This window comes from Piliocolobus tephrosceles, chromosome 5, assembly GCF_002776525.5.
Source record: "Piliocolobus tephrosceles isolate RC106 chromosome 5, ASM277652v3, whole genome shotgun sequence".
Classification (NCBI taxonomy): Eukaryota; Metazoa; Chordata; class Mammalia; order Primates; family Cercopithecidae; genus Piliocolobus; species Piliocolobus tephrosceles.
Window position 1 is genome coordinate 26,066,100 of NC_045438.1, and position 21,277 is coordinate 26,087,376.

General features: G+C 36.0%; 1 protein-coding gene across 4 annotated transcripts in view; it reads right to left on the reverse strand.

The window, feature by feature from the left end:
* ECHDC1 (ethylmalonyl-CoA decarboxylase 1) overlaps positions 1-21,277 on the reverse strand; it is a 62,309-nt gene that overhangs the window by 1,934 nt on the left and 39,098 nt on the right. The window lies entirely within an intron of this gene.

Sequence of the window (21,277 nt, forward strand, 5' to 3'; positions counted from 1 at the left end):
AATGTTAGGTGCATACTATGAAAAACAAACAAGCATATTAAGTTAAGACTCTCAAAAGTCCTTAGGGGGAAAAAAACCGTTTTAAATACAGCATCTATTCAGCAAATATTTACCAAGAACTACCAATGCCAGGTGGTGTTTTAGGTGCTGAGACTACAGGAATGACCAAAATAAAATCCTTGTGCTCAGGAGCTTGTTTTCAGTTTGGAGAGAGAGGCACTAAACTATATAAAGTCAGTGGCAATGAGTGCTTTATAGCAAAAAAAGAAAAAGAAAATGAGGCAAGAGACTATTGACTTGGGGATATGTGTGGTGGGGGTGTGCTATTTGGGACGAAGAAGGACTCTGAATATTTGAGCAGCTACCCGAGGAAGTGAGCAATACAAAAATCTGGGAAAAGATGTTCCAGGAAGAAGGAATTGCAAGTGCAAAAGTCTTGAAGTAGAACTGCTTAGTATCTCTGGAGACGAGTACAGTGTAACTGAAACATGGGGAATAAAATGAGAAGCATACTTACAGGCCTTAGTAAGGAGTTCGGATTTTATTTATTTTTTAAGTGTGCAGTTACATAGAGGAGGTCAACCAAAGAATTAGCGTCTGACACTTTACAAGGGCTGCTCTAGTTGACATGTGCATGAAGACCTTATTTAGCATTTCAAAGCTCTTACACCATTTTTTTTTAAGGAACTGGCAATACAACTATTGCAGAGCTAGGATTTAAACCTAGGCAGGTTGGCTTCAGTATCTTCATGGTACACATAATAGTTAGCTAGACAAGGTGGAATCAGGTATACCAGTAAGAAAGTTATTGATAGAGGCTTGGATTAGACTGATAGCAGTGAGTTTCCCTAACGGGTTCATTTTCCCCTTATGACTAGGATGATTAATAAGGAAAGTATAGCAATAAAGGGGAGTTAACACAAAGAAATTGGTGGGCATAGCAAATGGCCTCACATTTGCCAGTTCAACAGACTGAGTAAAGTTACCCGATTTAGGAAATGCTGCTGATGCATTTTACTTTGAATGCATGCTTCAAAAAGCTTTCACTTTCAAATTACTCAGTACAAAAAAAGAAGACCTTAAGTTGGTTTGGCTTTCCAACATGTTAAATACTGAAATGCAGGGGATTTGGTTCTATTAGCACTAAGAACGAAAAACTCAGTCTTTGACCCCAGAGAATTCTGACAAATGCCCATTTATTAACTCACTGGGAAACTTTGTCTTCACAGTTGTGGATTTCTACAAACGAAAATATGCCTTGATTATGAACAATTGCTTCTAGAGGCACATAGCTATGAAAAATAATAGTTTTCAAGAAATAATTTTAAAATTGGAAGAACAAGTCTTATAAAAATCTGAATTTATCAAACATTGTAAGAGGAATACTGCCTTGTTAAACAGAAAACAATGTCAAAAGGAATAGAAATGATAGAAATAATGTCTAATATTCTTAGAATAGGAATACTGTCAATATTGAACCCAATCCTATAGGCTTTTCACATAATACATTAAATATGTAACTGTTTTGAACTGAATCCTGGAATTGGTTCAGAGCTGCGCCTATATGGAGTAAAGGACTATGCCAGGAATAAATTCATTTAGAATCAGCTGAACATAAAAACTGGTTAAAGTCCTAGATGTTGGATTAATGTAGGTGAGCTTATGACAAAAAAAGTTATTATCTATGTAAGTACATTCATATTTGGAATTATTTGTTTCTAAAGAAAAATCATCATCTCGATGGTGAATTTTTTCCATTTGCCTTATTTTATAAGGTAAAGTATGTCTTTTGGAATCATATTAAACTCCAACAAATATTTTACAACTCAACAAATTTTATCTTTGTAAAACACCTTTTGTGATCAAAATCTAACATCCATTCTTTGCAAATTGTATACCTTGGATGTGCTTGTGTACTGATATACATTAAATATATATTAAATAAATATGGCCAAAAAATTCATTGGTGACAAAAGAACACAAGTAGTTTCCTCTAATAAACACAGCATTCAGATGGTAACCTTGACAAGACTAATTTAACCTAAAAATTAAAGTTTAAATATAAAATTTAAAATGCTGAAAAACCTAATTTAAGAAGGGCATTGTTATATTATCAACAAGATATATCCCAAAACAGTTTCCTGATAGATCCTACAGGATTATACACTAATCCCTTCCAGAGTTTAGATGCAGTTGCCTGGTAATATAATTATTGCAAGGGATAATCTATGTAGAGTAATGGAAGACTTAGTTCTTACAATTTTGAAGACGTGACAGACTTAATTTATACAACCATATTAAACTAGGTTATTTTGACAAGTAAAAGAATGGTGTCTTCTGACTGTTTAATAGCATAATCATTGGCAATGTTTAAAATTTCCTCTGACATCCTGGGGCAAAGGAGATGAGATGAGATTAATCAAATGTGGATATACTTCTTGTTACCACTGTCTGGATGAAACAATGTTATAGGAAAAACTACTGATAACTGGGGAAGGAGTTTCACTTTTGACAGGTGATACAAAGTCAAGTGTTGATGGCACCAGGAAAGACTGTTCAGTGAGTTACTACTTTTTGATGTAGTAACTTAAGTTTCAGGTCTTTGAACAAATGTATTCAAGAACATTCTAAAAAAAAGTTACCAAATGTTACTAAAATAGGAACTTTTTAGTGGAAAAGTTGCAAAAAAAAAAAAAAAACAGCCTTTTTTGTTATGTTGATTATTAAAGCAAGGTACTTCTAGTAAATTCTGTGATGAAGGATGGAAATATAAATAATTGAATTGGAAGAATGTACAGCTTTGATGTGAAGTGCATATACTCAGGAGCCAGACTGCTGGGCTTGAAATCCTAGCATGGCCACTAGACTGGCTACATACCACACATTGTAAAATACAGCGAAGGCAAAAGTAGCATGGTAAAAAGAGGAGAGGAAGATTCATCTCTAGATCTTAGGAAGGTACTTAACATCTCTGCGTCTCTTGATAGATATTTTGAACATATGTACTCCACAATTCTTTTATAGTGTCTTTATGTTTTAAAAACTCTGTGTGAAATTGCCTCAGACAAGTCTACAAGAGAATACAGTATTACCTACTTTTATTTCGAAATATAAAAGTTGTACATATTTTATAGTCTGATACATAATAAACTCTATGTATACTAGCTTTTATTACTATTAAGTTGGTGGTATTGATAGGTCAGTAAAAATAACAGTAGTGTTTCTGCTAGTGAAGTAGTATAAAGTTGTCCCCTGGATTAAAATCACATAACCTCTAAATATTCAAAGTAAAAGAGCTATACTCAACACTGTATAACCGGCAAATACTCTTGTTCTTCGATGTTGGTTATATAAATGGAGACCAAAAGACATACTCAATTTTTATATTGCCAAATAAAATTAGAAATAATGCTGTATTCTACTACAGATACGGTTGAAGCAGAAGAGTGCAAGCTGATCTTTTAAAAAACAGATAAGACACTTATCCCTCTAAGATTTCTTTAAAGAGAACTGTTCAATACAAGTAAGATAAATATCTTGAAATTTTAAACCACTGATGTTACAAAATTAACATCATGTTACACATTTAAAGTTTGGAATCACTGATTTAAGTATAAATAAGCTTTAGTGTAGGGCCAGAAACTGCTAGTCCGTTTACACTGATTGCATAAGGGGCCAAGGACAACGAAGTAAATTGCTCACATGGGGAAATATAGCATAGAAAATTATAGAATTAGCAACAGCATCTCTGACCACAAGCAATACTTTACAATTATGCCTCCAACATAAACTTACTTGTTCACACATATATTTTCCTGGCACCTTCTCCCTTTTGTTTTCTACCATCTATAACATCACAAAACAAACTATGGAAAAGAGAACCCAAAAATTCTCCCTATAATCTCACTTTTCTGATTTCCAAGTCTCAGATGATTGGCTTCATGAGTTTCCATTCATTTTATGCAAAGAGACTGCTTGAGTAAGAAGGTATATAGTTGAATGTGTGAAAATTTTTATTTGTGTGTGTGGTTGTGAGGGGGGAGCAGACATAAAAATGTTTTGTGATATTTAAGTCTGATTTTAACATTCAGTAATCCTGGCATGATCAGAGGTAGATTTTCTTGATGTCACAGCTCTAAAGTAAGAACTTCCAAGTCATGTGGTAACTACAAAACAAAGCAACATGGGCAATGTGACCGCTTCCTGAGGTGGACATCTCCTATTCAGAGTAAAGTTACTTCCAAATCAAAAATGGGATTTGTTATTTTTGAATTGGGGTGGGGGCGAGATTGTGTGTGCATGCATTTATTTGTGTATGTGCAAGTGTGTGTAATATTGTACCTTATTTATTAAGCCAGTATGTTTTTTTTTTTTTTTTTTTGAGACAGAGTCTCACTCCATTGCCCAGGCTGGAGTACAGTGGTGCGATCTCGGCTCACTGCAACCTCTGTCTCCTGGGTTCAAGTGATTCTCCTGCCTCAGCCTCCCAAGTAGCTGGGATTACAGGTGCCCACCACCACACCCAGCTAATTTTTGTATTTTTAGTATAGACGAGGTTTCACCATGTTGGCCAGGCTGGTCTCGAACTCCTTACCTCAGGTGATCCACCTGCTTTGGCCTCCCAAAGTGCAAAAGGCTAGCTTGTCAGCTCCTTTGGGATAAGCATGTTTACAGCTCCCTTTCTTTGTAATATACTTTGAACTAATGGGTAGCAGCTGGAAATGCTAATACCTTGGCTGAGGGTTATTTATATTCATGAAAACAGCATTAGAGATTGAAAACAAATCAAATAGGGAGGCTCTAATTGGATAGTTGAGAATTTTATTTCACTAGGGAGATAAAGGAATAAAAATGTGCATTTCATTTGGTGTATAAACAGCTCAATACCCCAAAGGAGAAATGGGAAAAGAAAATGCAGAGAATTCATTCACATACAAATCAGCCAACATGAAAATGTATGCATCACCAAAAATCTCTAAAAAGGCAAATAAAATTTAAATATAATTTTTGATTATCAAAATTATAAAAGAATACCTTAAAAGATTATACTCATTGTAAGAAAGGATGCTCTCAAACAGACATTTTCTGCTAGTGGTAATATAAATTGGTAGAGTGTTTCCTAGAAGATAACGTAGCAATTATCAAAAGCCTTGTTAACACTGCATATCCTTTGATTAAGTATTTGTGCTACTTACATGATTTATTTTCAGGAAATAATCTGAAATGTGAGTAAAGCCTTTTGCATAAGGTAATTATCACAGCATTAATCATTTTAGAGAAAAATTGGAAACAACACACCAACAGAAAATCTCTCAACAGACTAATAACTGCAAGTGGAAATCTAGTACATGATCAAGTGTTACCTCAAATCACTGGAACACAGAAGGCTTTCTAAAACTAATGCTGTTGGGACAAATAATCATTTGGAAAAAAGATGAAATAAGATCCATTACTCACACCATACATGAAAATAAGCTCAAAATGGATTAGATATGTAAATGTAAAACACAAAACCATTCAAGTACTAGAAGAAACATGCATGAACTTCTCTATAACCTTGGTGTATGGAAAGGCTTTTAAATTACCACTCGAAATCCAGATGCAACTTTTAAGAAGACTGACAGATATGACTACTTTTGTGTGTGTGTGTGTGTGTGTGTTTAGATGGAGTCTTACTCCATTGCCCAGGCTGGAGTGCAGTGGCACGATCTTGGCTCACTGCAACCTCCCTCTCCCAGGTTCAAGTGATTCTCCTGCCTCAGCCTCCAGAATAGCTGCAACTACAGGTGTGCACCACCACATCTGGCTAATTTTTTTTATATTTTTAGTAGAGACAGGGTTTCTTCATATTGGCCAGGCTGGTCTCGAACTCCTGACCTCGTGATCCGCCTGCCTCAGCCTCCCAAAGTGGACTATGTTTTTTTAAAAAGGCTTACATGGCAAAAAAGAATAAAAACCAAAAACAAGCAAAGTCAAAAGACAAGCTGAGCAAATATATGCAAAACATACCACAGATAATGACATTATCCCTAATACTTGAAGAACTTTAAAAAAAATTGAGGGAAAAAAACAAATATCCTGTTGAGAAATAAGCAAAATGTGAATAAATAATTCACCAAAAAAATGTTTAAATGGTCCTTAAGACATATGAAACCATAATCAACTTCACTTTAACGGAAATGGGCTGTGGGCAGTGTGCTCATGCCTGCAATCTCAGCACTTTGGGAGGCCATGGATCACTTGAGCTCACAAGTTTGAGACCAGCCTGGGCAACATGACGAAACCCCGTCTCTACAAAAAATACAAAAATTAGCCAAGTGTGGTGGTGCATACCTGTAGTCCCAGTTACTCCGGGGGCTGAGGTGGGAGGATGACTTGATCCCTAGAGGCGGAAGTTGCAGTGAGCAGTGATCGTACCACTAGCCTGGGTGAGATAGAGCAAGACCTTGCCTCAAAAAGAAAAAAAAGAAAAAAGAAAAGAAAGAAATGCATATTACAGCTATGCTGAAATGTTGTTCCTTACCCATGAAATTGGCAAATTCAAAAGCTTAATAGTAGGCTCTGTTGACAAGGCTAAGTGAAACAGACTAGAGGGAATGCAGACTTGCCTATCTCTTATGGAAAAAAATTCGGCAATAATAAATATTCACTAACTCATTAATATTTGTTTAACTTTTGATCCAGCAATCCTATTTCTAGTGTTTATCCTTAAGATATGCCACCAATATTACTAAAAAGTATACATAAAGTTATTCAGTGCAACATTCTAATATATTCAAGACATAAAATAAGGCTGGAAACAAGGGAAAAAATTTAAACTGAATGCAAAAACGAAAGCGAGGTATTTTCAAATGAAATCACATTGAGGGAGAAAAGGAAAAATCAGGCAGACAGCTAAGGCTAGTCCTTGGAGAAATAGTCTGAAAAAAATCACAGCTACAGGCACAAACAGAACAGCCTGGGGAAAAACTAAACTGCAACTACACTAATAAGAAAGCGAGACCCAACAGAGCCTTTTTTCCTTTGTGTGATTAGCAGGCTTCCAGGAAAAAGGTTCCTCCCCTTTTCAGGCATATAAATGGTAGGCTCTGTGGGAACTTGCACAGGAACGGGGGTGGGCTTACCTGAAACAGACCTGCAAGTTACACAAACAAGAGAATCTGCACTTTGTGCTTACCCAAGACATACCCGCAGCTGCACAGATAAGAAGAGTTACACAAATAGCTACAGATGAGGGGAGTTTCTTATAAAAGCTTTTGGATTCAACTGTAAAAACAGCAACCCACTCGGGCCCCCTCTCAACTGTGAAGAGCTTTCTTCTTTCACTTATTAAACTTTCACTCCAACCTCCCGCCTTGTGTCCACGCTCCTTAATTTTCTTGATTGTGAGACAAGGAGCTTGGAAAACACCTTAGACAACGAGACAATTCACCCAAGACCATTTCAACATCAAAGAAGGAAAAACAACAAAAACAACAGTGAACTAATCTAAGTAACGTTTGAACACAGTACAATACTTTACCCTTAGTCTGGGTGAAAAAAATATATGATACACAAAGATAAAACACAGTAACAAAATGTTAAAAATTGTTGGATCTGAATGAATGGCACAGGGAAATTATTTGTATTACTCTCATGCCTTTTCTGCAAGTTTGTAATTATTTCAAAATTAAAAATTAAAAAATACAATTCCAGTTTCTCTCTCGTACCAAATTCAATAGTAAAATATTAAATATTAGATATATAGAAATGTGTACATGCTTTTTTTGCCAAAAGTTGACGCTAAAAGCCAAGCAGTCTGTCATTTTCTTTTTTCTAAGGTAGTTTTGAGAGATTTTTCTCTATTTTCCCATGTTTTTAGAATAAGATTTTTCTCTGTTTTCCCATGTTTTTAGAATAACTAGAATTAGAAAGTAGAATCAAGGAATGAGTGTTTTAAGTACTTCCTGAAGCACATTCTGGAATCTTGATCTTGAAACCAAGCTAACCATCCATACTACAGGTGTAATTATGTTTAAAATAATGTCTATCAGAGAATCCTTTATAAATTAGGTATACAGTCATGCATTGAATAACAACATTTCAGTCAACAATGGACTGTATGACAATGGTCCCATAAGATTATAATGGGGCTGAAAAATTTCTATAGCCTGGTGATATCATAGCCATTGTAATGTCATAGAACAATGCTTTACTCACATTTTTGTGGTGATGCTGTTAAAAACAAACAAACTGCACTGCTACCTGTACAGAAGTATAGCACATACAATTATGTACATTACATAATACTTGATAATAATAAATGACCGTGTTAATGGCTCAGGTACTTACTGTACTATGCTTTATTTATTTATTTATTTTTTCTGAGAAAGGTTCTCACTCTGTCACCCAGGCTGGAGTGCAGTGGTGCCATAATGGCTCAATGCAGCCTTGACCTCCTGGCCTCAAGCGATCCTCCTGCCTCATCCTCCCCCAGTAGTGGGACTACAGGCGTGTGCCACCATGCCCAGCTAATTTTTGTATTTTTTGTGTCTCACTATGTTGCCCAGGCTGGTCTCCAACTCCTGAACTCAAGCAATCCTCCTGTCTTGGCCTTCCAAAATGCTAGGATTACAGGCATAAGCCACCACACCCGACGTATACTTTTTGTTATTTTAGAGTTTACTCCTTTTACTTTTATATGTAGAAATTAAATGTAAAATGGCCTCAGGCAGGTCCTTCAGAAGGAATTCCAGAAGACAGCATTATCATCATAGTAGATGACAGCTCCATGCATGCATGTTACTGCCCCTGAAGATCCTGACTCCGTGTAGGCCTAGGCTAATATGTGTGTTTGTCTTAGCTTTTAATAATAATAATAATAATAATAATAATAATAATAATAATAATAAAAAGATAAATAGAATAAAAATAGAAAAAGCTTATAGAATAAGAATATAAAAAAAGACAATACTTTTGTACAGCTGTACAATGTATTTGTGTTTTACATGAAGTGCTGTTACAAAAGAACAAAAACAGTTTTTTTAAATTAAAAACCTTATATAGTACAAAAGTTACAGTTAATGCTGTCTTCTGGAATTTCTTCTGAAGGACCTGCCTGAGGCTGTTTACATTTAATTTTTTATATATAAAAGTAAAAGGAGTACATTCTAAGTGTACAGTAATGTCCTAGGCTTTCGCATTCACTCACCACTCACTCATTCACTTACCCAGAGAGACTTTCAGTCCTGCAAGCTCCATTCACCATAAATACCCTATACGAGCATTCCGTTTATTTTTTATATGGCATTTTTACTGTACCTTTTCTGTTTAGATACACATACACTTACCATTGTGTTACAGCTGCCTACAGTATTCAATACAGTAACAGACTTTACAGGTTTGTAGCCTATGAGCAATAAGCTATACCATATAGCTGAGGTATGTAGTAAGCTGCACCCTAGATGGTATAATTAGGTTTAACTACATACTATGATGTCTGCACAACAACAAAATCACCTAATGACACATTGGTCATAATGTGTTCCTATCATTAAACAATGCATGACTGTATGTGGGTACTATTACTGTTTTCTAAAAAGTAAGCAAACATTAAAAAAATAATAAAAATACAGTTTACAAAATTAGAATAACAAAGTTATCACTTTTCACTGGCAATGAAACAGAAATATAAAAGTTAGGAACAAATCTGACAATTAAATTCCCTATGCCGAGCCCATATGTGGGAGGTAGATTGGCCCTGCAGAGATTACCTAATACCTGGCAACTGTGCATGTGTTACCATACATGGCAAAAGAGACTCTGCAGATGTTAACTAAAGTCACATCCTTAAAATAGGAAAATTATCCTGGATTATCTGAGTGGACACAATCTAATCATGAGAACACTTAAAAGCAGAGAAAATTTTCCAGCTGTAGTCAGAGAAATGAAGCATAAGGATAAATAAGAGAGATTCAAAGTATGAGAGGAATTTGACTCGCCACTGCTGGAGGAGCCACATGGAAAGCATGAGAAGGAATTCAGAAAGCCTCTAGGAGCAAAGACTCGTCCCCAAGCTGGCAGCAAGGAAACAGGGACTTCAGTCCTTCAAGTGCATGTAACCCAATTCTACCAGTTGGAACCTGGATGAGACTGGGAGTTAATCCTCCCCTAGAGTCTTCAGAACCCACTCCACTTAGATTTTGGTCTCGAGACAAGTTTAGAAAAACCAGCTGAGCCCAGCTGGACTTCACACCTATACATCTGTGAGATAATACTGTGTTGTTTTAAGCCACAAAATTTGTGGTGGTTTGTTATAGCAGCAACAGAAAACTACTACATGTATTAACATTTTCTTAATTTATATTTCATTCTAAATATCTTTACTTTGTCAAGGTGGATTAAAATGAGAGGCTATATTGTTTTGTCACATTTCTAGCTTTTCATTTCCTCACATCAATGTTGTCACTAAAATGGAAACATAATGCTTGACTAGATTCTGACCATTGAGAAATACCAATTTTTAATTTATGTTAGTCTTTTGCTTTTAAAAAATGGTTTTTAAAAGCCATTTTCTCTTGGAATATTTTACATGAACAGTATGACTCAAGTGAGGGTCTATTGATGCAAAGTAGAACTGAGTGTTCCTGACATATGTATTCAGTACATCTATTATCAGCTGGTGCTCACAGGGTTTTGGCGGAAGGGGACAGTGTTAGAATGCTACATGAGTTCATTTCTTTTATACATTCATATTAAGTATCTCCGTCTGCTGAAGTACTTCCATTGGCATGGATGAAAATGTCAGTTGAGTGAATTCCAGGCAATTCTCCAAGGTAAGAAAGTTAAACAAGCTAAAAGGGCCAACACACATAAAAGAAGGAACTTATCATTTTAGCAAATAATATCAAAGCTTTCCATGTTGTTTTAGAACAAGCAGACATTCTTAGGAAATAATTAAAACAATCTGTCATAGAAAATAACTGGTGAGGTATTGATAAAATAAAGGGGAAAAAATCAGCTAGAGGAACTTGTACTGATTTATCACTTCCTGGAAACAGGGGCTACCAATGTAGTTTATTCAGTATGCAATCCTCTCTATTAGCCTCTAACATTTAAGAACTATAGTTGCTTTTGGTATGTGGGTTTTAAAAACGCTGAATAGCCTAGGACAGTGCTTGTCAAATTTCTCTGGTCAAGGATCAATTTCTTCTTCATGTTTAAAAAAGCTGTCTAATTGATTGCAGACCAATAATTTTGTAAAATATAACAAAAACATATTACTAGAAAAATGAAACAGAAAACCAAGGCATAAGTTTTGTGAATGGCTGTGCCTAGCACATGTGGGTGCTAAAATATGTTTAATAAACAAACAGCACTTTCAGAAAAGCTGGTCCAAAAATAAGTAAGTTTTCATCAGAAGCTTTTTGACAAAAGCACCTGGTATCTCCAGATACTGAGAGTAGACAGTACCCTCAGACATCTTGTAACAAATAAAATTAAATATTTTATGAAGCTCTAGGATTCATTACATTTTCTTCAATTAAAGAATGACAGCTAGGCAATTTAGCAGTATTACAGGATTATTTTTCCTGCTATTGTGCTTTTCTGTCCTAAACCCTAACTACACTTAAACATCGATGAGAAATCAATATGAAGGATGGTGCAAAAATCTAATAAAGATGAACGCCGGAATCTATGTTAGAGGGTTTTCACTTGTTCCAAATGACATCTAGAAAGTCTTAATTTTCTTGAATTTTCATTTTCTTTTACACAGAGGATTTTTCAGTGTAATAACACACACTTGCATATAGCTTAAGATTCTTTTTTTTTTCTTTTTCTTTTTGAGACAGAGTCTCACTCTTGTTGCCCAGGTTGGAGTGCAATGGCGCGATTTCAGCTCACTGCAACCTCCGCCTCCCGGGTTCAAGCGATTCTCCTGCCTCAGCCTCCGGAGTAGCTGGAATTACAGGTGCCTGCCACCATGCCCAGCTAATTTTTGTATTTTTAGTAGAGATGGGTTTTCACCAAGTTGGCCAGGCTGGTCTCGAACTCCTGACCTCAGGTGATCCACCCACCTCGGTCTCCCAAAGTGCTGGGATTACAGGCCTGACCCACTGTGCCCAGTCTTAAAATTTTTTAAATTATATATTTAGATGTACATTTTATATTTATATATGTGTTGAAATTATATATTTCATAACTACCTGTATTTCAGTGTAAAGTGAGGAATGCATTTAATACTTTCACACATAGAACATTTCCTGTTTTGTCACATATCAAGCATAAAGCCAATGACTGCTTTCTCCTCACAGAATAAAATGTAGTAATAGCAGCATTCTAATGCAATCTGCACTGATGACAGCAGAGGGCACTGTCATATAAAATAACCTTTTTTAATTATGCATAAGAATTCTGCCCATTATTGAACACTAGTTTTCAAGAGGTTAGGATTTCTGTAAACTGTCTTATACACCAAAAAAACTGGAAAATCTCTGTCTGTGTGAACATGAAGTGAATATTTTAACGGATGAATTGAAACCTGAGTCATAAATTATAAAAAAGAAAAATAAATATAAAATTTACTGTTTTTCATAAGTTAGCATATGAATCTTTTCTCATTCTATTTCTACTACCATATGATGCCATTTATATGAAGTCAAAAAAATAAAAATTATATTTATTTTGGAATATTTAGCTTATAAAACTATAAGGGAAAGCAAGAAAGTAATTACCATAAAATTCAGGGTAAAAGTCAAGTTATATTCTACAACAGGAAAGTTCTTGAAGGAAATTCAAAGTGCTAATCCAGTGAACACATGAATAATAAGGAAGTGAAACAGTTTTATTGCTGATATGAAGAAAGTTTTAGTGGTCTGGATAGAAGACCAAACCAGCCACAGCATTTCCTTAAGTCAAAGGCTACTCCAGAACAATGTTCTAACTCTCTTCAACAGTACAAAGGCTGAGAGAGGTAAGGAAGCTGCAGAAGAAAAGTTTGAGACCATCAGAGGTTGGTTTATGAGGTTTAAGGAAAGAAGTCATCTCCATAATACAAAGGTACAAAGTGAAGCAGTAAGGGGTAACATAGAAGCTGCAGCAAGTGATCCTGAAGATCTAGCTAGGGTTATTGATGAAGGTGGCTACAACAGATAACAGATTTTCACCGTAATATCAACGATCATTTGGCAGTATTCCCTGTGAGCCAGTGGTGACAGTGGCCATGGGGCGACACTCCTCCACCTTTGGAAAGGGGAGAGAAGACTGGAAAGGTCTACGTCTTGTGGTCTGAGTTTACAGGTCAGGCAAGTCAGAATACCAGCTGGACTTCTAAAGTTTTTGACTGTAGTGTCAGGCTCCCAGACAGCACCTCTGGACTTGTCCAGAGTCTAGTGGAAATCACCACCCTGCAAGGAAGAACACAGGACTGGCTGGCTTTGCCACTTGCTGATTATAGAGTCCTAGTGCCTCAAGTGAACATAGGCGGTATCCAGGGAGTGGTTATGGAAGGCTTGGGCAAGACCCAGTGCTGTGCTAGCTTCAGGTTTGACCCAGCACAGCCCTAGTGGTGGTGGCCATAGGGCTACTTGGTTCACTCCACCCTCAGCTCCATGGGGCTCAGCACAGGGAGAGAGATTTCATTTGTTTGGGAGAAAGTAATGGAAGAGAACAAGAGTCTCTGCCTGGTTATCCAGAGAATTCTTCTGGATCTTCTCCAAGACCATCAAGGCAGTATCTCCACAAGTCTGCAAGAACCACAGCATTACTGGGCTTCAGGTGTCCTCTAAAGCAGACACAGCTTAGATCATGACACCTAAGTCTTTCTGAATATCTGGAGAGTCTTCCCAAGAAGGACCACTACAAACAAGCTCAGACTGTGAAGACTATAATAAATACCTAATTCTTCAATGCCCAGATACCAAAGAACATCTACAAGTATCAAGGCCATGTACCCACCAAATGAACTAAATGAGGCATCACAGACGAATCCTGGAAAAAGAGATATGTGACTTTTCAGACAGAGAATTCAAAGTAGTTGTTTTGAGAAAACTCAAAAGAAATTCAAGATAACACAGAGAAGGAATTCAGAATCTTATCAGATAAATTTAAGAACAAGATTGAAATGAAAAGAACCAAGCAGAAATTCTAGAGCTGAAAAATGCAACTGGCATACTATTGAAGAATGCATCAGAGTCTTTTTATGGCAGAATTGATCTAGCAGAAGAAAGAATTAGTGAGCTTGAAGACAGGCTATTTGAAATACAGCTGGAGGAAACAAAAGAAAAAAGATAAAAAAGCGTTCCTACAGGATATAGAAAATAGTCTCAAAAGGGCAAATCTAAGCATTATTGGCCTTAAAGAAGAGGCAGAGCAAGAGATAGGATTAGAAAGTTTATTCAAAGGAATAACAAAGTGCTTCCAAAACCTAGAGATAGACGTCAATATCCAAGTACAAGAAGGTTATAGAGCAGCAAAGCAGATTGAACCCAAAGAGAAGTACCTCAAAGCATTTAATAAACTTCCAAAGGTCAAGGATAAAAACATGGTCTGTAATAAAGAAAGGATCCCAAAAGCAGCAAGAGAAAGGAAACCAGCAACACACAATTAAGCTCCAATATGTCTGGCAGAAGACTTTTCAGTGAAAACCTTACAGGCCAGGAGAGAATGGCATGACATAGTGCAAGTGCTAAGGGAAAAATCCTTTCATGCTAGAATAGTATATTCTGCAAAAATATCCTTCAAACATGAGAAACAAAGATTTCCAAACAAAAGCTGAGGGATTTCATCAACATCAGACCTGTCCTACAAGAAATATTAAAGGGAGCACTCTAATCGGAAAGAAAACGATGTCAATGAGCAATAAGAAATCATCTGAAGGTACAAAACTCACTAGTAATAGTAAGCATACAAAAAAACACAGAATATTAAAACACTGTAACTGTGTCTTAAGTAGAAAGACAAAATGATGAACCAATCACAAACAATAACTAAAACAACTTTACATGACATAGACAGTACAATAAGATATAACTAGAAACAACAAAAAATTAAAAAGCAGGAGGATAAAATTAAGGCATAAAGTGTTTATTATTTTCTTTTTGCATGTTTGTTTATCCAAACAATGTTCAGTTGTTATCACCTTCAAATAATGAGTTATAAGACAGTATTTGCAAGCCTAATAAGATAAAGTATTTGCAAGCCAAAAAATGTAAAAGATACACAAAAAAATTAAAAGCAAGAAGCTAAAACAAATCACCGAGAACATCATCACCACAAAAAGGAAGACCAGAAGAAAAGAAAGAAAAGACCACAAAACAACCCAAAAAACAAATAAAATGGCAGGAGTAAGTCCTTACCTACCAATAATAATATTGAATGTACATGGACTAAACTCTGCAATCAAAAGACATAGACTGTTGATGGATTAAAAAAAAAAAAAAGACCAAATGATCTGTTGTGTACCAGAAACACATTTCACCTATAAAGACACACAAAGACTGAAAATAAAGGAATGGAAAAAGATATTCCATGCCAATGAAAACAAAAAGAAAACAGGAGTATCTATATTTATTTCAGACAAAATAGATTTCAAGACAAAAATTGTAAGAAGAGATGAGGAAGGTCACTATATAATGATAAACGGGCCAATTAAGCAAGAGGATATGACAATTTTAAATGTATATGCCACCCATCACTGGAGCACCTGGATATATACAGGAAATATTATTAGAGGTAAAGTGAGAGATAGGCCCCACTACAGTAATAGCTGGAGACTTCAACACCCCACGTTCAGCATTTGATATGGTTTGGATTTGTGTCCTCACCCAAATCCCTTGTAGAATTGTAATCCCTAATGTTGTAGGAGGAGGTGACTGGATTATGGGGGCAGCCTTCCCCCTTGGTGTTCTTGTGATAATGAATGATTTCGCATGAGATCTTGTTTAAGTGTGTAGTACCCTCCCCTTTTTCTCTCTTTCTCCTGATCCAGCCATGTAGGATGTGCCTGCTTCCCCTTCATCTTCTGCCATGACTGTACATTTCCTGAGGATTCCCTAGCCATGCTTCCTGTACAGCCTGTAGGACTGTGAGCAAATTAAACCTCTCTTCTTTATAAATTACCCAGTCTCAGGTAGTTCTTTATATCTATGCAAGAATGGATTAATACAGCACTGGATAGATCTTCCAGACAAAAAAATCAACAAAGAAACATCAGACTTAATCTGCACTATAGAAACAAATGTACCTAGTAGATATTTATGCAATATTTCATCCAATAGCTGGAGAATACACATTCTTTTCCTCAGCACATGGATCATTTTTAAAGGTAGACCATATATGTTTGGTCAAAAACCAAATCTTAAAACATTCAAAAAATTAAAACTATATCAAACATCTTCTGTGATCACAATGGAAACTAGAAATCAATAACAAGAGGAATTTTGGAAACTACACAAATACATGGAAATTAGACAATATGCTCCTGAATGGCCAATGGGTCAATTAAAAAATTAAGAAGGAAACTGAAAATTCTCTTAAAACAAATGATAATGGAAGCATAACATACCAAAGCCTATGGGATAAGCAAAAGCAGTACTAACAGGGAGTTTATCGCTATAAGTGCCTATATGAAAAAACAAGAAAAATTTCAAATAACCTAATAATGCATCTTAAAGAACTAGAAAAGCAAGAGCAAGCCAAACCAAAAATTAGTAGAAGAAATACTAAAGATCAGGGCAGAAATAAATGAAATCAAAATTTAAAAAAATACTGACTGGGAGTGGAGGCTCACACCTGTAATGCCAACACTTTGGGAGGCCAAGGTGGGTGGATCACGAGGTCAGGAGTTCGAGACCAGCCTAACTGACATGGTGAAAGCCCATCTCTACTAAAAATACAAAAATTAGCTGGGCATGGTGGCACGCACATGTAATCCCAGCTATTCAGGAGGCTGAGGCAGAGGAATCACTTGAATCCAGCAGGTGGAGGTTGCAGTGAGCTGAGATCACACTGCTGCACTCCAGCCTGGGCATCAGAGCGAGACTCTTGTCAAAAAAAAGAAAGAAAAGAAAAGAAATACAAAAGAGCAATGAAACAAAAAGTTAGTTTTTTTGAAAAGTTAAACAAAATTGACAAATCTTTAGCCAGACTAACAAAGAAAAAAAAGGGGGGAAATTCCAAATAAATAAAATCAGACATGAAAAAGGAGACATTACAACTAATACTGCAGAAATTCAAGGATTATTAGTGGCTACTATGAGCAACTACATGTCAATAAATTGGGAAATCTAGAAGAAATGGACAAATTCCTAGACACATACAACCTAGCAAGATTGAGTAGAAAGAAATCTAAAACCTGAACAGACCAATAACTAGTAAGGAGATTGAAGATGTAATAAAAAGTCTTCCAGTAAAGAAAAACCCAGGATGCAATGGCTTCATTGCTACATTCTGACAAACATTTAAAGAAGAACTAACAGCAATCCCACTCAAACTATTCCAATATTCTGAAAAATAGAGGAGAGGATACTTCCAAACTGATTCTCTGAAGCCAGTATTACCCTGATACCAAACCCGATAAATACATCTCAAAAACAGAAGACTACAGGCCAATATCTCCAATGTATATTGATGCAAAAATCATCAACAAAATACTAGCAAACTGAATTAAACAATACATTAAAAAGATCATTCAACATGACCAAGTGGAATTTATCTCTGGGATGCAAGGATGGTTCAACATACACAAATGAATCAATGTGATACATCATACCAACAGAATGAAGGACAAAAGCTATATAATAATTTGGATTCATGCTGAAAAAGCATTTGATAAAATTCAATATCCCTTCATGATTAAAAAACACACACACACACACACACACACCAAGAAACTAGGTATAAAAGGAACATGCATCAATATGCTAAACGCCATATATGACAGACCTTCAGTTAGTATCATACTGAGTGGGGAGAAGGTGAAAGCCTTCTCTCTAAGATCTACAACGCAACAAGGATGCCTACTTTCACAACTGTTGTTCAACATAGTACTGGAAGTCCTAGCTAGAGCAATCAGACAAGAAAAAGATATAAAGGGCATCCAAATTGGAAAGGAAGAAATCTAATTATCCTTGTTTGTAGATTATACAATCTATGTCTGGAAAAAGCCTAAAGTTGTAAAATAAAAAATCAACATACAAAAAATCAGTAGCTTTTCTATACGTAAACAGTGAACAATTTGAAAAAGAAATTAAAAGAGTAATCCCATTTACAATAGCCACACATAAAATTAAATACCTATGAATTAACCAAAGAAGTGAAACATGTCTATAATGAAAACTATAAAACACCAATGAAAGAAATTGAAGTAGACATCAAAAATGAAAAGATATTCTACGTTCATGGATTAGAAGAAACAACATTGTTAAAATGTCCATTCTACCGAAATCAATCTAGATATTCACTGTAATTCTCATCAAAATACCAATGACATTCTTCACATAAATCGAAAAAAAAAAAACATCCTAAAATTTATATGCAACCACAAAAAACACAGAATAGCTAAAACTATCCTCAGCACAAAGAACAGCCCAGGAGGAATCACATTAACCTGACTTCAAATTATACTACAGAGCTACAAAAACCAAAATAGCATAAAAACAGACAACCAATGAAACAGAACGGAGAACCCAGAAACCAATCTACAGATACACAGGCAACTCATTTGCAACAAAGGTACCAAGAACATACACTGGAGAAAGCACATTCTCTTCAATAAATGATGCTGGGAAAACTGGATATTTGTATGCAGAAGAATGAAGTTAGACCCCTATCTATCACCACATAGAAAAATCAAGTCAAAGACAAAAAACACCCAGAAAACAAACAACAAAACACATACACACACACACACACACACACACACACACACACACACACACAAAGGAAAAAATAGATTAAAGACAAATTTAAGACCTCAAACTCTGGAACTACTACCAGAAAACATTGGGGAAAATCTCAGGGTCACTGTACTTGGCAGAAATTTCTTGAGCAATATTCCACAAACCCTTTCTCACACTGTTATTAAGAACTATCTGACACTGGGCAATTTGTGAAGAAAAGAGGTTTAATTGACTCATAGTTCCATAGACTGTATAGGACGCATGGCTGGGGAGGCCACCGAAAACTTACAATCATGGCAGAAGATGAAGCGGAGGCAGGCATATCTTCACATGACAGAGCAGGAGAGAAAGAACGAAAGGAGAAGTGCTACACACTTTTAAACCACTAGGTCTTGTGAGAACTTACTCACTTATCATGAAAACAGCAAGGGGGAAGTCTGTCCCCATGATTCAATCACCTCCCACCAGACCCCTCCTCCAAAACTGAGGATTACAATTCAACATGAGATTTGGGTGGGGACACAGAACCAAACCATATCAACAATTGAATTCATAAAGATAGAGAATAAAAAGATAATCACCAGAGTCTGGTAAAGGTAGTGTGGAGTTGGCAGGGAGATGGGGATGGTTAATGGGTACAAAAAAAATAGAAAGAATATATAAGGTCTATTTGACAGAACAGGGTGACTGTAGTCAATACTATAATAATAACTTAATTAAACATTTAAAAATAACTAAAAGAGTATAACTGGATTATCTGTAACACAAAGGATAAATGCTTGAGGGGACAGAAACCCCATTTTCCATAATGTGATTATTACATATTGCATGTCTGTAGCAAAACATCTCATGTACTCCATAGATACATACATCTACTATGTTAAAAATTAAAAAAAAAAAAAATTGTTTTCAACCCTCATGGTTGGCTTTCCACCCTCATGAAGATTTAAGGAGTTCAAGACTTCAGTGAAGGAAATAACTGCAGATGTGATGGAAGTAGCAAGACAACTGGAATTAGAAGTAGAGCCTGAAGATGTAACTAAATTGCTGCAATCTCATGATAAAACATGAATATATGAGGAGTGGCTTCTTATGGATGAACAAAATATGTGGTTTCTTAAGATGGAATCTATTTTTGGTGCAGATGCTGTGAACATTGTTGAAATGACAACAAGGATTTAGAATATTACATAAATTTATATTTGAAAAAGCAATGGCAGAAAGAAGTTCTACTATAGGCAAAATGCCATCAAACAGCACTGCATGCTACACAGAAATCTTTTGTGAAAGAAGAGTCAATTGGTCAACAAACTTCATTGTTGTTTTAGTTTAAGAAATTGCCACATCCACCTCAATCATCAGGAAGCACCACTCTGATCAGTTAGCAGCCATCAAAATTGAGGCAAGATTCCCCACCAGATTACATCTCGGTGAAGGCTCAGATGCTTGGTAGCATTTCTTAGCAATAAATTACCTATTAATTAAGATAGATGCATTGTTTTCTCAAATATAAGGCTATTGCATACTTAACAGACTACAGTATAGTGTACACATAACTTTTATACACACTAGGAAACAAAAAAATTCGTGTGACTCACTTTATTGTGATATTAACTTTATAGGGGTGGTCTGGAAGAAACCAAACCTGTAATATCTCTGAGTTATGCCTGTACCAAGATGGCAGATTTAAACCCAATTTTATCAATACAACATTGGCTATATATATGGAACAAACACTCCAATTAAAAGGCAGAAATTGTCATTCTGAATAAAAAAGTAAAACCGTAGTATATGTTGTCTACTAGAATCTACTTTGAACAAGGCAGCCAAGTTAAAGATGAAAGGACAGAAGAGGATACACCACAGAAATCTTAATGGTAAGAAAACTGGGGGCCAGGCATGGTGGCTCACGCCTGTAATCCCAGCACTTTGGGAGGCAGAGGTGGGCCTTGGATCATGAGGTCAGGAGTTCGAGACCAGCCTGGCCAACATGGTGAAACCCCGTCTCTACTAAAAGTACAAAAATTAACCAGGAGTGGTGGCGGGCACCTGTAATTAATTGCAGCTACTCAGGAGGCTCAGGCAGGAGAACTGCTTGAACCCGGGAGGTGGAGGTTGTAGTGAGCTGAGATCATGCCATTGCGCTTCAGTCTAGGCAACAGAGACTCTGTCTCAAAAAAAAAAAAAAAAAAAGAAAAGAAAAAGAAAAAAAGAAAGAAAATTGGGATGGCTATATTTATATCTGAAAAAACAGACCTTGACTGCATCCTGGGCCAGAGGAAAAAAAAAATTAGTATGATAACTGAAAAAAACTGAATGAGGTCTGTAGATTAATTACAAGTATTGAATCAATGTTAATTTCCCATAATTGCACTGTGGCTACATATGATACTAACATT